The following is a 16,707-nucleotide window of genomic DNA, read 5'->3' as shown; positions in this document are numbered from 1 at the left end:
TTCAGCAGCTGCCTGCAAACTGAAAACTGTGTTTTCTTTTATTACAACTTTTTTTAAATGTCAGAATTATCTTCCTACTTAGATCGCTGTAATTGCAATTTCAAGTAAAGAGCCTGTGAAAAGAGGTGTCAGGGTGTTCCTTCTCAGCATTGTTTCATTGTTACCATGTGTAAAATTCACTCCCAATTCCAATTAAGATTTCAGTGTGACACAAATTTTCAGTTATTTTAAATACTAAAAAAGTGATATCTTTATTCTTGCTAGTTCCATATAGATTTTCTATCAATGCAAAAAGAAAAAAAAAAAGAGTAAACTATGCAGTAAAAGCTTACAGACAAAGTGGTAGAGGTAAAATCTTACAGAAAGATCTAGAAAATTCCTCTTTGTAACTGAGACATTGTTTATTTCTGCACTTTTAGGCTCCCCACCCTGTGTATGTGTTAGAAGCTCTTCAGTGGGGGATATTAGTCATTATGAGAACCCTGGTCTGGAGACCTTCCTGGCTGGAGGAGGGTACACTGCTGTGCTTTTGTAGTTAATTTGCTCCAAAATCCTTGTGAGGGTGCTGAGCTTGTGAGGACTTAGTAGCTGGAGAGTAAATGGTCAGCAGCACATTGGTTTGAGTGCAGTCAAACAGAAGAGGATTCCAGAAGCTCCTGCTCGGAGCAGTGCCAGCTATGAATCAGACAAGGTTGTTCAAGGCTTGATCCAGTTAGGTCAGACTGGAAAGTCTCCAGGGATGTGGATAGCGCATCCCTGCTGGGAAACCTGTTCCAGGAAACGCTTGGTATTTTGATGTTTGTTACCACGTGGTACTTAGAACGGTCAGAGGTTAAAATGTGGCACTGTTCTCCCTATAGATGATACTCCTGAGCCTCTTTGTTTAGGAGGCAGTGCCTAGGACACTTCTCCTACATGGTGCTCCATGCCACGAAGAGGTGGGTGCAAGGGATGAGGGCTTGCTTTGTCCTCTTTTGGGAGTAGGCATGGGGCAAGCAAAACCATCCTGCTGATCCAGGGGGTGAAAACCAGTCCAACCCCTTCTATCCCTGGTTTTCCTTGACCTTTTTGCCACAGCCACATATAAGTGATGCAGTAGGAATGGTGGTGCTCCAGGGCTGTCCTCCTTTCTCCCCAGTAAGCGATACATCTGTCCTGGCTGAAATAGTCTGCCCTGGATTGGCAACCTGGTCGCTGCCACTGCGGTTAATAGCAGGGCTGAGCCATGGTGTCTGCGGCTGGCAGAAATAATTCTCGCTGTTTATGTTCAGACACAGGGCTGGGACATAGGGACATTGTAGCACCTCACTCAGGGCCTGAGATCCCCAGTGTAAGCCTTCAGAGACATGGGCACCTCCTGCAGCTTCAGCTGGGGATAGAAAACCAAGCCTCCCTGGCAGGAGGCAACCCATGAGGTGCCTATTGGACTCCCTGTGCATTTGCATTTTCTAATCTGCTGCCTAAAGCATTATCTTACTTGCTCAGACAAGTCATTCACCACATCAGGAATGTGTGGGAAAATAACTCAGTCAGGATAATCAGAGGAAAATAAATGGTTGTGTGGTTGGCCATTTGGAGCTGAGCTAGCTTGGGAATTTTTTTTCTTTCAGCAACACCCTGAAAAAAATGTAGTGCGAATGGGTGTGAAATACAGAGAGAGTTTGCTTCCTTCTTGCATAGGCATATATCCAAAAAAAGACAGCAGTAAATATAGAGACATCTACTGCTAGATGCTTTGGTAGAGCTTTAAAGGATCTAAAGGCTCAGTGTGTTTGACTGGTAGGACATTGGATCTTCCCCACTGAAATGAACTTTGAATACAAGGGAAGTCTCTGACACAGCAGAGAGGAGAACCCACAGTGATCACCTGGGGTGTTTTGGTGTGCCGCTCTGTCACCCAGACTCCACTTTGCCGCTTGGTTCTCCATTTGCTTGAAGAGAGGATTCCAGACATAATGTAAGTACAGAGGGGAAAACCATGTCCTATGTTAAGGGCAGCAAAATGAGACTGCAGTGGGTCAGATCCCAAAAGGCACTGATGTTTGTTACTGGGGTGGAGGAAAAAAAATGTGTTCAGGCTACTGCAATTCTAAAAAATGCAGAATTACTTCACTTCTGTGAGATATAAAGTGGATTTCACAGCTACTATGTCTGTTGCCATTTAGGAGACACCAGTGAAAAAGAGCAGGATAATGTCTTCTGCTACAGTAGAAATGCCAGTGTAAAAGATTTACTTCCTAATTAGTAGACATTGCTCTAATGATAGAGATATTTAACAACAAGTTTTTTGTATCATATCAAGCCCTGTATTCTAGAGGTGGCTTTTTCCCTCTGTTGGGTGTTAAAGCAGTTGCATGGATTAATCACACTATAATGCAGCCAAACAGCTCTTGTCCCTGCTTGACCCTGGGAGAAGAGGCTTTTTGGCTTGATACATGCATGAGGAAAATCACATCCAAGTTTTATGAAGTATATTTTGAAAATAAAAGCTGAAGTTTAATTAAAAAAACTAAACAAAACACCTTGTTTTTCCCAGCAAATGAGGTCATGCAGCCTGATTGCCTGGCCCATCTGTTGCTGTTCATAAGTATGTTACATTTTTAAAGGCCAATATTAAATGGTATTATGTAGTTATCTACTTTCTTTTTTTTTTTTTTTTATGCCTCTTGGCTTGTCAAGCACTGTCATTTTGTCAACCACTGTTCTTAAAACAGGATTTTGGTTAAAATAGTATATACCTGCCATCTGGTTGAAAAATGTAAGCTTCCTACACAACTAAGTAGAGTTGAACTACAGTATTAGGAATAGCTCATGTTCTCTTGAAAATAGCAGCTGATGGCAGATTGCAGAAATCAGCCAGTTATCAGTTGTCATTAAGCTATTTGATATCTGACACACATGGAAAGCTATTTATAAATGTGCAGTTATGTTATAGAAGTATTCCTTTTTTTTTTTTTTTTCCCTCCATCCTTTACTCATTTAAATATGTTGGTTTGACTGGACTGGACTTTGACTGGAAAGCAAAGTCTCCCTTAATATTCACAGAATAGATATGCTGCAGACTGAAGGTGTGCCAGACTGTTTGTAACATTTCTGTCATCAAAAAGTCATCTGAGAGGGGTATAGAAAGAAATTTGGTGTTCCTGTGCTATAGAGCTGTAGGTGTCTAAAGAAAAATGTCAGCTACAAAGAGCCCAAGAAACAGAAATATGTGGAACTAGCTGGTAAAAGATTGCAAAACTAGAAATTGTAATGGAAAAGATGCATTTTACTTTAATATGTATCTGCATTTCTGCTAGTAGGAGAAAAGAACTCAAGTCTTAGCAGCAACTAAAGCAGAAACACTAAGGGCGTAATTGCTAAGCCTGGGCAAGGCACCAAAGACTCTCAGAAGTCTAGGTTAGTCACTAACATGAAAGCTTAATGCTAACCACTCAGCAAGGACTCATGTACAATGCAGGGCAGAGGATGCTGCTGGAGAGGGCACTGAGGCACAGTGATGCTATGACCTGTTCCCTTGTCATACCTTGTGAGGTAACTCGGGATTACAGAAAATAAAGCAGAAACAGCCTGCTAAAAAGAGGGATTAAGAATTATTTTGTGAGTGGAAATGTGAACAAAAAAGCAGTCAAAATAGGATGGGGTGCTTTAAGGCTAATAATTTTATTCAGAGGGAGCGTGAGGAGATGTTATTTTCATGTGGGCTGAGGGCTAGACCCTGATTAATCTGCTGCAATGACATTGAAATCTTGTGAGCATATCCTGCAAGGTTTTATAAAAAATAAATATATATTACCTATAAATAAAATACAATAAGAAAATAAATTAATATATAATAATATATTAATAATATCTGATTATTCTCACAAATTTTTGATTATATTAGACCAGAAATGTTTTGAGTACAATGAGGAGTTTGTTGACCCCACTGCAAAACCCCCAATCTCTTCTCCTTTATAAGTGTTGACTGGAAAAATTAAGGTCTTTGTTGTTGTGGCTTCAGCACAGTCTTGATCAGGTCTGAAACTCTTGGGTTTGGATCTGAATCCTGTTGCTTTTCAAATGACATCTGAGATTCTGGTTGTGAAAGGTCTCTAGTCATTTTGCTTTTAAAAGTTACTTCACCCATAACCATCCATCCATAATAAAAATGGGTTCACCTTCATAATTATAAGTTTTAAGTTTTACAGTCAACAGAGGTATGTTCTTACAAAAAATTAGGTAGCAAAAGGTGTAGGTCAGAGGTTGTGGTTTGTTTTTTATTCTTTGACTTTTCCTCACCAGAGTATTTGAAAATTTTATGGTGGAGACTAATCACGTCTGCCTTGCTTCAGGCTTTTGCAGACTTTCTTAGGCCATCAAAGCAGCTTCAGCAATCTCAGCGTTTTGGCAACATTGCAACTATCTTGACCATAAAAAGGCTTGTAATTGCAGAGAGCACCTCCCGCAGTGGAAGGTTTGCAGGAATGAGCGGTGCCCAGGAGCGATTGCGGCTCTCCAGCGCTCCTTCCCAGGTGTGTGCACACATGCCAGCTCTCTGCGCTTCCCTGCTAACCAAGCCGGTGTTCCCAATGAAAATCTTGCTGGGGAGAAGCCTCCTGCTGGCACACAGGGAAGGCTAGCAGATGAGGCGCGGGCAGACTCCCTACTGAGTGAAAAATGCAGATGTTTGACGGTTCAGGGCAGTTTGACAGAAAGTGTCTCTTCCTCTCCACTTCCCAGACTGCATACAGTTATTTGCAATTCCAAGCTGCTTATTCTCTAATTTAGTAGCTAATGACTCATCTGCCCTGTTGTGCTCCTCCTTCCCTCCCAAGCCACCAGCTCTCCCTGCTTGCTCAGTCTCTCACCAGCCGACTGGAGCAAATCTGCTGCCTGGTTTAGTTCCCTTTGGCTCTGCCTCCACAGGTCATTTCAGCTTCCCTATCCTGGCGAAAGGTTAGTGAAAGCCCATTTATCTGCCTCTCTTTCTTTGATTTGTAATTTTTTCATGTGTTTATCTGCACAGCAGATGGCTAATAAAAAAAACCCCAATCAAATAATCTAAGTGTGTCTTGTGGGGGGTGGTTGGCAGATAAAATTGGGAGGGAGAACAAGCACTCATGGATCAAAAGTAGCTGTGTAGGCAATTTTATTTAAGGACAGAACATGGTATTTTATTTTACTTCTCACATCTGAGGAAAATAATATGTTAAAAACACTGACTATAGTTGAAGAAAACATTTTTAAGTGTATCAGAACTTGTAAAGGTGATCAGGAGTGATCCTTGGTAATTAGGTTTCAATGTGAGAAGCATCCTGGAAGACAAGGACGTTTCTCAAAGGAGCTTAATGGTTTTGCAACTGCATAACAAAGTTTTCCTTTATAGTAGGCAGATGCCAAAAGTACTGGATATGGTGGCATGTTACACCTAGCATTTTTATAAGGAGGTTAGGAAATTGTGTAGCAAAAGGCAGTTGTTTTTTCACATGAGTTCTAAGAATACTGCATGTCCAAGTGAATTCGTTTTGTCAGGTGTAAATGTGAGAACTTACCTCAGCAGTCCCGAAGTACTAAACTTTTCCCAGCTTGTCTTGGAAACGAGCTTTCTGCGATGTTGTTCTGGTGTTGTTCTCAGGTTAATTGTTCCAGGTCAAGTTTTCTTGTGAAAGCTTAAGTCATTTTCTCAGCTTCTTGAATTCTGACCTCTTTATGTCAGTGGGGAAGCCATATTTAGGCCACCAGATGCACTGCATTATGAGCATTTGGGGCTTTTCCTTTTTTTAGGGGAAGCAGGAGGTGAGAGAGAGGAACTCTAAAATTGGTTTTGTTTGCAGCAGCACATAACTTGTCTTTGGCTTAAGGGAGTATCTTTTCTTTGACTTGGGAAGTTCTGCTTTTACTGAGAGAGCTAGAAAAAGAAAATTTTCTTACCATGGCTTACATTCCTTGAGAAACTTCAGTTGTGTCAGAAAATATGTACTCTGTTTGACCACACAGCCTTTGAAGCAGTGGCACGCAGAAAGGTTCTGGGATTGCCTAAGAAACTGCAAGACTAAGGAGAACTTCCCAGCACCCAGTGTAACCCTCAGGTACTTTGCTGAAGGGCACCAGTTGATAAAGCAGGGAGTTCCAGCTGGGAGCTGCCCAGGAGCACCCTCCAGGCCTTACATTTACTGCTGGGGATGCAGCTCTCTCTTGTTCCTGCTTCCTCACAAAGTAACCACAGCCTTTCCCTATCATCTCATGCTGCTCAAGATTAGAACACGTGTGCTGAAGTTCAGGATCAAGTTCCATAAGCAACATCCAATACAATCTGTCTAATCTGAAAAGCTTTTTTACTTAGTTTAGGTTTTTGGTAAGTGTCATGTAGCAGTTGCTGGTGCCAACAGGTATTCTGCATATTTATTACTGAGTATATTGCACAGAAAATTAGTGTTTTGGGTTAAGATCAGGAAAGAAGAAAGAATAACTTTTAAAGTCTGTAAACTTGGCACAAAGCACTCTTGGGGGCAAAAATGGTAGAAACAACATGTGGCCTATCAGGGCAGTATGTTCTGGGATAGTGGCTTTCCCCAATGTAAGAAAGCAGGTATTTAGGGTTGTGTGCATGTAGTGTAGGATGTACATGTAATTAACAGTCTTTCTAGTTTTCTTAAGATACCTTGGGAATTTATGAGCTGAAACCTAAAGTTAAAATTTCTGAGGGCAACTGCTTTTATCTTAAGAAAAGGCAGGTACTTAATTTCTGCTACAGTCTAAAATTTTGATGCTCTCTTCCCTGTGGGTTATGATGGACAAAACCTCTTTTGTGGTCTATATATGGACCTTGCTATCTCTGTACCAGAATGTATGTGACAGTTTTCTGTCTCTGTGATCACTGAAGCCCTTTAGGGAAGGATATGTTACTTATGCCTTTTTACAGCTGAGAGCATGACAAAATACATGACCACATATCATATTTTTACCCGGGACTTCTGCTTCCTACTAGCTACGCAGGTACATGAGGGAAAATACCTGGGCATTCAAGTGAGGGACACTTGAATCTGAGCTGTTGTGCCAGGAAGGGTGTCCTATGGCAATGCACTTGTGGCACTATTGCATCACCTCAGGGGTTCACACATCTTCTCACTGACTGGATATTTTCATAAGAAGGTACAGGGAGAACTGGAAACTAACATGCTTTACCTGAAATTATGCAAGGATCCTTTTTAAATGCTTTCTTTTTGCTGTAGGGGAGACTTGCTTCGTGACTGTGGTTATTATGTGCAAAAATAATGGTTGTGAAGTACTCATTAAACCCTGCTGAAGAGGATGGTTTTGGGGGGGGGGGTGGTTCTCATGGGCTCAGGAGACAATGTGCCCATGTCTTTGTGATCCTGTACTGTTCTGTGTGAAAGAGAGGTATTTCTGCTCTAGATAATATAAAGAATTAACAAGAGGCTTTAGAAGAACAATGTCCCTTGGACTTTTTAAAAATGAAAGTATAATTAAAATGTTTCCTTGACTACAGGCAAGATGCAGGCATTAGAGTGTACAAGTGGTGCATTACGTTACCTTCCCAGGCAGCAAGCAGAAGCCCATGCAGTGTTCTACTTGAGGACTGATTTGAGTTGCCCTTGGATCAAGGTCCTGTCTAGATTAAAGGCTCAAGCTGAGTCGTGTGAAGTACTGCAAAAGCTTGCATACTTTGCTCATGACAAATGTAAAGTTATTTGAATTATTTGGCATCTCAAGTAAAAGCCCTGGGGTTAATACTGTAAAGTTCAGCTGATGCCTGGTAGCTTAATTATGAATTGACTATTGAGAAAAAAGCAGGAGTGTTGGTTTATATGCTGCTGGGTTGGTTTCATTGTGCTGACCACTCCCAGATAAAGCCTTACTTAGCAATGAAATCCAGGTTAGCTTGTTTTAAACAGGAGCAGGCTGAACTCAACCAGCCAACACAGATCTAAAGCAGACCTGCCAAATTCTTGAGGGTTGCCTGATGTGTGATGCTTCTCAGCCCTGATTTAAATAGGTATTTGGCATCACCATCGCTCTACTGCTGTCACCCAGCGGAGATGCTGTGCATTCAGCAGGGCTGCAGGCCGAGCTGGATGGAGTGGCTTGTGACTGTGGAGCAGAACCTCAAGCATCTTGTCTCACTCTGGATCATCAGGGGAACTTGTAGGGGGCAGAAGTGATGGCAGTGATCTTTCCCTTCCTCCACTGTACTGCCTACCATGCTCTTCTTGCTTCAGACAGACCCTACTGGAGCCCCTGGATTTCAAGGGAAAAACATACCAAAAGCTTAGGACTGGGCTATCTGGCACAATGCCGGCTTAGCTTATGGGCAGGAAGGAGAGAAATGGGAAGGATGGCTCCCTTGCTTTCCTCCAGGGGGAAGGAAACTGGACAAAGGAAGCCAGCTGGCTGTACTTTCTTTTTCTTGTCACTTTATTCAAAGGAAAAATGAAGGAGAAGCCTGAAACTTGGCCAGTTACATAGATTCCTCAGGCAGAACCAAGCACAGCAATGATATTAACTGTCTGCCTGTACTCAGTCTGTGTAAGATAGAAAAAAGGATGTATGAATTAATTCCTCCTCCTATGGAATATCTCCCTTAACCGGGCTAGAACAGGGATTATCAGTTTGGAAAAAGGTTTCTTGGAACAACTTTACTGCCATAACATCTTCATGCCAGTTTCAGTTCAAGTACAGTGTGGAGACCTTGAATGCTTCATGTCTCATACAAGATTAGATACCTTACGTTTTCATGTCTGTGCATGTGTGTGACATGCCTGTTTAATGCAATGTGAATACATGCAAATGACATTTTTTTATGACCTAACTTCCTTGAACAGGTTTTAATCATGATCAACTTGGTTGAATTTGATTTTGAGTAGAATGCTAATAAACTATTTAAAATGCTCAAACTTTGCTTCTGGAAAATATTCTTAGTTCATTAAATGGATCAGAAATAATAGTCTGCTGCAAAAGAATTTCTGTTAATCTTCTTAAAGACAGGAGATAAGATTTCAGAATCAGATTAAATGTTTGTATTCCACATTAGGAGACCTCCTCAGTTCTGTCTGACAATCAATTAATCCTATTCAGGGTCGCAGTTGCTCCGGTCTGCATTTACCTCTTTCATGTTGTGCATGAAGGACTTTTTATAGACTCTTAATGCACATTTATTTGGAAGTTGAAAATTACATGGGAGGTTTGCCCTTCGCTTATGTTTGTTTGTCTTTGTTTTGTTTCTTTTAGCTGAGAATAGGGAGAGATGGGCACTTCCCACTCCCTTGAGTTTAGTAGGAGTGGCAGGGGCGGTGTGTAGACCACGTCCCACTGAGCTGTTTAGCCGTCATGAGCGTGTCATGAGTAAATCTCATGCTGAGGGTGCCGTACGCTCCCCCCACCCAGCATCTCGACTCACCCAGCATGAATTTCCCACTATGTAAGATGTGGGAGACGAGGTGACAGCTTGCTTGCAGGCAGAACACAGGATACTACATGGGAAGAGAGAATGTAAAAAACACCTGCTCTAAGTGAAGATATTAGCATAATTTATTATTATTTTTAGAAAACAAGGGTAATTAAGGAAATAAATATTTGTCATAGATGCAACGTATCGCGTTGTTGAATATCAGATGATGTCATTGTTCAGTGGTGCTTTGCCTATTACCTCTGTATGCAGCAGAGGGCACTAAGTGGTGCTTAGCTTTTAAAGTACGGGAAAACTGCATTTTTTTTCTTCATTACCCAGATTGCTGCCTTAAGAGTACTTCTCACATGTCTCAGTTACTGACTACTACTTTTTTTGTGTGCCTTTGTCACATTCTTTCCATTTTGTCTTCATAAAATTTAGAGAGACGGCCCATACAAGGGCAATCAGTCAGCAGTTTTACGTTTTGAAAAAAAAAAAATCAAATGTTATGTTATTTTCTGAGTGGATCTGCAGTCATTGCTGTCATTATGATTCCTCATAAGTGTCCAGGCACAATCATGGTGAAACTGGGGAAGACCTAGGCAGATCTCTCCTCCTACAATGATGATGTAGGTGAACTCCTAGAAAATCAGGGCTAAAGTCTGAAGAATTTGCCAACCACTGCAAAGTTGGAGACAGAAGTATTTTGATGATTTCAACAGCAGTGATATTTTGCACAGTGACATAACCACTTTCCTCAGTATCAAAATAATCTAAACTTTTCTGGAAGCTGTATGATATAAAAAGTGTGTGTGATGGTTCATTACAAGTTTCATAGCCCTACACTAAAAAGTAGTGTATATCACTACCATCTTTTGAGTACATTCAATTTGCCTGGTTAAAAATTAAATTAAAATAGGGCTATAGTTCATTGCATTTACATACAACATGTCAGGAATGAAAATGTTCTTGGTGGTAAGAGATGAGGAGGTGAACTGCTTCTTCAGTTAAAATAATTTGAGGGGAAACTGGAGGGAGATGGATTTAAAAGGAAAAGGAGGTGATTCTTCATGCCAGAGGGAGGACTTGCAGGACTTCAGATGATGCTGTGAGTGCAAAAAGTTTACATAGGCTGATAGAAAGACTGGGCAAGCCTTTGGCAGAGAGGCCTCACAGAGACTACTCAATAGAGGAATCAGAGGAGGCACAGCAAATCCTTCAAGCTGAAAATGGAAGGAGACAGAGATTCTTATGAGAAGGCATAAGTGCCACCTTATTCTTCCCTGGCTGTGTGCTGATGGTCTCTTTAGGAGACTAAATATTGGGCTAAGATTGTATTGGGGATTTCTGGGGTGTTTCTTCTATTTTAATGGACTTATAATTCAAATTAAAAAAAAAAAATCAGGCCGTTGAAAGTAGTTCTTGTGCAAATGAATCACAATGTAAAGCAATTTCAGGTGCATGACAGACTACATTCATTGCTTAGCTATAAGACTATAAATCGTATTTATTAACCGCCACCTCTGGAAGATTTCTGCTGTATTTATTTCAGATGGCTTTCAAGCCTCACTTAAGAATGTGTTTCTCTAAGTGTTTTCAAATGCTACCTTCTTGTACTTTTTTTGTTGTTGAATAACTTCCTAAAATGGTTTGAACCGAATAATTGCGCTATTTATGTTTCATCCCTGATCTCCCATATTCAGTTGGTTCACTAATAGATCTCCAGTCTGCAGAATGTTAGATCAGTGAGGTGAACAGCTGCTTTCTTTAATGTCTTATCCTGACAACCATGGTATTTGAGCTGATTACAAATGCCATCTACTATTCAAATGACCAAAACATGGAATTCTGGACTAAATTAATGTGCGTTCATTGCACAAGTCCTGTGGCCACAGTAGTGAATCCAGTCTTGCCTTGTAGCAGAAAGGCAGCCAGTCCTGGCAGGGAGTTACAGCTGCACGTCGCACACGCTGCTGCATCTCTGTCCAGCAGAGCAGTGCCGGTGTCAAAGGCACGGCCCGACACCTTGGAAGGGAGCCTTTCACTGTCTCAGTGTGCTCTCCCGAACCCTGCCCCGCCGGCTGTCGCTGAGGGGGGAGCCCATCTCACCGCAGCTGCCGCCCGTGCAGGGCTTTGCACAGGAGGACCAGGGGAGCCAGCCTGTCAGCAGGATGGATGTTCCCCTACCCGGGCAGGGCTTCTCTTCCCGCCTCTGCCAGGCAGTGCTGGTGCAGAGCAGGGTGTGGAAATGCCGGGGGGTACCATGATGCTGTGGATGCTCGGAGCAAGCGGGCACTAGGGGCTGGTGGGTGGTGTGTGCCATATTTTTGCCAGCCTCTGGAGGAACATCTTTTCTCTTGGCTGGGTTTTTCCCTGGGCGGCTGGCCTGCCTGGGCTTGGAGGGAGCTCAAAAGTGCAAGCTTGAGGTTTGATCTGCACTGCTTTAATCATGCCAAACAAGCCAGTCCTGTCCACATGCAAATACTCAGTGTCAAACTGTTTCATCCTTTTGTGTTTCATGTAACAGTTTTGTATTTTTCTCAGTTTGGCAACTTCTGTGTCTTAAGAGAATCAGAAACAATCCCTCTGCTTGGAGTTGGCCCTTTTGCTTATTTGCATATACAATTTCAGATAAGCATCAGTATCTCATATTCTTCTGCTTTCTCATTCTTTCTAGCCCTGAGCAGAAAGTGCCCATGGTGGGCCTGCTGGGATGGCCTAGAGACATGCAAGCATGCCCACTGGGAACTGGGCTGAGGTGGGGCAGAACCAGTTTTCAGATGTAAACTGATTGCAGCTTGAGCCTGGGGCTGGTGGGGCTTCCTCTGACAGGTGGAAGATTTTTGTGTGGTATTGAGCTAAGTGAGCAGTCTTCATTCTTCTTCCTGCCTTAAATCACTGCTGTGTTAAAAGTATGTTCCTTTTTTCCCTATGCTGTTCTTCCCCATGTCAAACAAAACAGTTTTATCATGAAGTTGAGCAAAAAATTTAAATCCATTCAATTATTTTTTTAAAAGGGCATTGTACAGATACTTTAGCATTAAAGATAAATGAAAGATTGGGATAATTTGTATCTGTGTTTGTCAAAAGCTACCTTGTCCTTCTATTTGTGCTTGTTGGTTTAGGGAAAGCTGATATATAGCCCACAGATAATATATGCGTGAGGAACATGTTTTTGATCTCTTGTTAAGATGTAGGGTGGGCACTAGAAGATGTGAGGACTTTTTGTAACTCTGCTGCCAGTGTGGTGCTGGGTGAGTTCCTGGGACTCTCTGGAGGGCAAGCAGTGTGCTGGAGTGTTCCCCTTTAGGACTCTCGTTGGAGCCTGCTGGGAACTGATTTTCTCCTCCTTTTTTTTTCCCCTGGGATGCTGAAGTCTAGTGAGAGCTAAGGGGTCACTTTTGCAGTTCTGGGACTTTGGACTTCTATGAGAAATAAATTTAAAAATATCATCCTTTTCACTGTGAAAGATGGTACAAATCACCGAACAGCATTTAAAAAGAGAGTGTGCTGTGTTGTGTGCCTCTACCTAACTAGCTGTCGTATCTCCAAGAGCACTGGGAGGCTATTTCAGTTACTTGCATTCCAAGCTACAGAAATGCTGTAAGTAATATATATCTGTTCTATAATTAATAGGCCGTACAGTTGTGTGTGATTAATAACCCCCAGTGACATGACAGCCCAAGTACTTGGAAGTTATTTTTTTTTCTTTTCATTTTAAAATGCAGATGTGAATAGGAAAATGATGGTTAGTGATTTCACATATTTAGGAAAAAGATTTTTTTCCTGGTCTGGATTGAGGTTTTGTTGTATTTCCATTAATGTCTGAAATTTAGTGTTCTTTCTTTGTAGTAGAATGAATAAAGGTACCATGGGGGGAAAAAAAAGTTGTTTCCTCTGTAGACTTTATGTTCCTGTGCAGATGTAAGTATTGCATGTATTTATGGCTGTTAATTTTTATTGAAATAAGAGTTTCATACTCCCCCAGAGTTTTGGGGTTTTTTTTACTTTTAAGAAACACTGCAAGCAAATCCAGGTAGAAAACTAAATGCAGTGCTGAGGGAGATGAAAAGTATATTTTGACTTTCTTTTTTGATTCATGACATATAAACATGCAAAATGTAGGATTGTATTAGTGCACTTAGACCATCTCAGACTATTACATGCTGGAGGAAGGGAGTCAAATGCCACAGTTTAAGCAGATGGTGTTCATGAGTCTGTCTGTGTAGCACTTCCTACACCATGGAGTGGGTGGAACAATGGAAGTAGACTTCTCTGCACTGTCACAAAGGCTCAGATGCTGCACCAGATACAGCACCAGGCTGTCTTGCACCAGATGTTGGTGGGTCAGATGGGAACATCCTGCTTGGAGTTCAGCTTTCTTTCACTGTACCTGATTCCTTCTTTCCAGTTTCAGTCTCTGGACTGCTGCTGTGGGATCTGCTGTACCTGTGGTTCCACTGAAGTCCTCAGGACTGCAGGGGTATTGTAACAGGAGTTGTTTGGAGCTCAGTGGTTTATTCAAAGGTGCTCCCTTGTGCATCCCCATGGCAATATACCTATGAAGAGAATCTGATCCTTAACCAGCTGATCAATGCAACCATCCTGCACCAATCTTATCAGCACATACTGATCTGCAAGGGTGCCTATACACACATTCTGCATCACATTTACATCCTGGCAATTTGAAGAATCTAGTGAAAAATGTCTTGCTCTACTTTCAGGACTCTTCCAGTATATAAAATGACACTGACTACTTTGAATCATTTACTCACTTTAGTTGTAGTACAAACACAGTGAAACTTCTGCTAGTGGGAAAATAATGCAGAAGCTCTTTGTCCATTGCCTGCTCTTTGCAGGCTAGGAGGTGGTTATCAGTAGCGTTTACAATTGTGAGACTGGTGGTTAACCATAGCTGAGGGCAGCAGCATTACTGTAATTGCTGCTAGAAAATACTTTCTGGTGATTTTCAGGGGGGTTAAATGGTCACACACTGACCCTTCCTGATTTTTAGCAGTTAATTTATTAGCTAAAATATTTAATTCTTTTCCCAACACTGTGTTTTTACGTAATTGGATTTAATGTCCTTAGAAAGGCTGCATTATTTTTCTATGCCCAGAAGATAATGAGAACAATTAAAGTGAAGATAATGAGATCAGTCCTAAAGGGGGGGTGAGATGATCTAAGAAGAATCTGTATTTTCAAGGATGGTTCATTTGACAGGACTCACACACAAATGGTGCCTGTTGCTTCAGGACCATATGATAGTGTTTTTGTCATGCGTCATGCAGGGTTAGCATCGGGGATGCATCAACAGGGAGCAGTGAACAGAGAGAGAGAGGTAGCAGTTCCCGAATAGTGTAAAGGATATAGACAGTAATTACAGACTCACTTCCCTGCCCCCGAGGACCTGGGCACTTCTGTCCTGTCTCCAAGCCAGTGAGCAGGGCAGCTGTAACCCTCTTTTAACCCTTTCTTGATCTGTGGTGTTAGACATACCAGTCATTTAACTCCCTGGCCCTGGGAAGGGTCAAGTGTGACCTTTATCGTTGCAGGAGAGCCCATAATTAGAGGGTAAATGCCCTTGTGTTGTGTGTAGGTACAAGTATGTACTGTGTATGTAATATATACATAGTATATAATATCACTGCTGCTAACATAAGAGAAGTTACTTTTTTGCATATGTGAGTAAATAAACAAGTTGAGCCCACATAAGTCATCAGACCAAGAGTGATAACTCATTGGCCATCTGTTTCTCTCTGTGACTTTGTTTTTGTTGCTTGCTCGATACAAAAATGTATCCAAACGAAGGAGCTTCAGCTTGCTATCCTCACATAATTCTTTTGTTGTAGATATCCTTGGAAATGATGAGTGTCTATGTTTTTTTTCTGACTGTGAAAATCATGCTATCCAGAAAAAAATTGACTTCAGAAATTCCAGACAAAACATGAACTTATACACGAATTATGAACGTGATTTTTCCAGTTTGTCTGAATAACTATTTTGTTACTGGAGTTATTTAATTTTCATCCAGAATGAGTAAATTTTCAGTAAATGTGAACCCCTACCTTGTGCAGGAATAGCTTGAAACTTGGGTAAACATAATTAATAGGAGCATCAAGTACCTGATAACTTGCCTCCACCACTTGGGAGGTGTTCCTGCTTGTAGTTCTTGTTGTAATTTACACTGCTGTATACATCTTTATAACTGACTCTAAAGCTATGCCTCTGCTTTGAAAAGGGATTGGGCACTTCTTGCCTTTAAAGGTGCATAGTGTCATCTTTTTTTCTTCAAGAAGGCAAAGACAGAATGTTTTCTGAATTTTTTTTTGATTTTGACCACTGAATTTACTCACAGCTGGTATGCTTAGGTCTCTTAAACATTATTATACGAGCTGAGGTTTCAATTTCTTACCTAATTGTTCCAGAGTGGTGGAATACTGTTATTAGAAGCTGGATATGGTGAAATTTGTGTTTCTAGCCATCTTCTCTTGGACTGAAATCTATTGGTTCTGAAATCACCAAGCTTTGCACTGATTTTCAAGGTGTAGCAATCAGGGAGGATGCAGTTTTCTGAAGTGGTAAAGATAAACAGGACTATGTTCAGACATCCTCTGAACCAAGATCTTGCCACTTTTGAAATGGCCTTCTCAACAGCACAGTTTGCTAAAAGAGAAATCTATGTTATTTCAGTCACATGTTCAGAGATCAGTGTTCTTGTTTGGTTTAGGTTTTTTTTTTTCCTTTAAATAGGGACAAAATAAAATGTGTTGGAAACTTCTCTGACTGGTAACACATAAACAAAAAGTAGAATTAAATATTTAAATGGGTTGTTGATAGCATACACTTATGATAAAAATCTTACTTTTATAATGTTAGTGGTATAGGTCTCATTAAAATGGACAAGTCTTATCAGAAATACGTGATTTTAAAAATCCCCAATTACTATTGAGTCACCAACATTCTTTTGCAAGTAATTTGCAATGCGTGGTTGGTTACTTTAGTTGAGCACATAGAGAACTAGGAGTTTAATTTCATACTGAAATATTATCTTTTTTCTCTTGGCTAAACCAGGCTGACTGATGGTAGTTGGTACGACGCGCAGTGTGAGTCAAGGCAAGACTGAACTGTGTCTGTTGAATCATTATTTCTCATTCCTAGGAAGTTCTGTGGATCTGATCTCCTTCAACAATAAATTGCCTTCCTACTAGGGTTTCTTTAGGGATGCTTTTTTAGCTGTATGCTTTGCTGAAGCCTAGGTTCATGTTACAACTTCCTAGAGTTTGTTCTTACTTGTTTTATAGGGGTAAGGAGTC

The 16,707-nt window shown here is 41.2% G+C and overlaps 1 protein-coding gene across 8 annotated transcripts in view; it reads left to right on the top strand.

The window, feature by feature from the left end:
• The window catches only part of STOX2 (storkhead box 2), a 104,946-nt gene that overhangs the window by 3,588 nt on the left and 84,651 nt on the right, over positions 1–16,707 (top strand). For 2 of the 8 annotated variants that reach the window (XM_017744424.1, XM_017744418.1), the window contains exon 1: positions 4,851–4,938. The exons of 3 other annotated variants lie outside the window; for them this stretch is intronic. The gene's annotated coding sequence lies outside the window, so the exon portion shown is untranslated. Of the gene's footprint in view, positions 1–1,645; positions 1,958–4,846; positions 4,939–16,707 lie in introns of those variants that run through there. 3 more of the 8 variants (XM_017744425.1, XM_017744417.1, XM_017744420.1) reach the window with 3 other exon arrangements.

The sequence above is a fragment of the Corvus brachyrhynchos genome, unplaced genomic scaffold, assembly GCF_000691975.1.
Source record: "Corvus brachyrhynchos isolate BGI_N302 unplaced genomic scaffold, ASM69197v1 scaffold17, whole genome shotgun sequence".
Taxonomy (NCBI): Eukaryota; Metazoa; Chordata; class Aves; order Passeriformes; family Corvidae; genus Corvus; species Corvus brachyrhynchos.
This window is presented reverse-complemented; position numbering and strand designations above follow the sequence as displayed.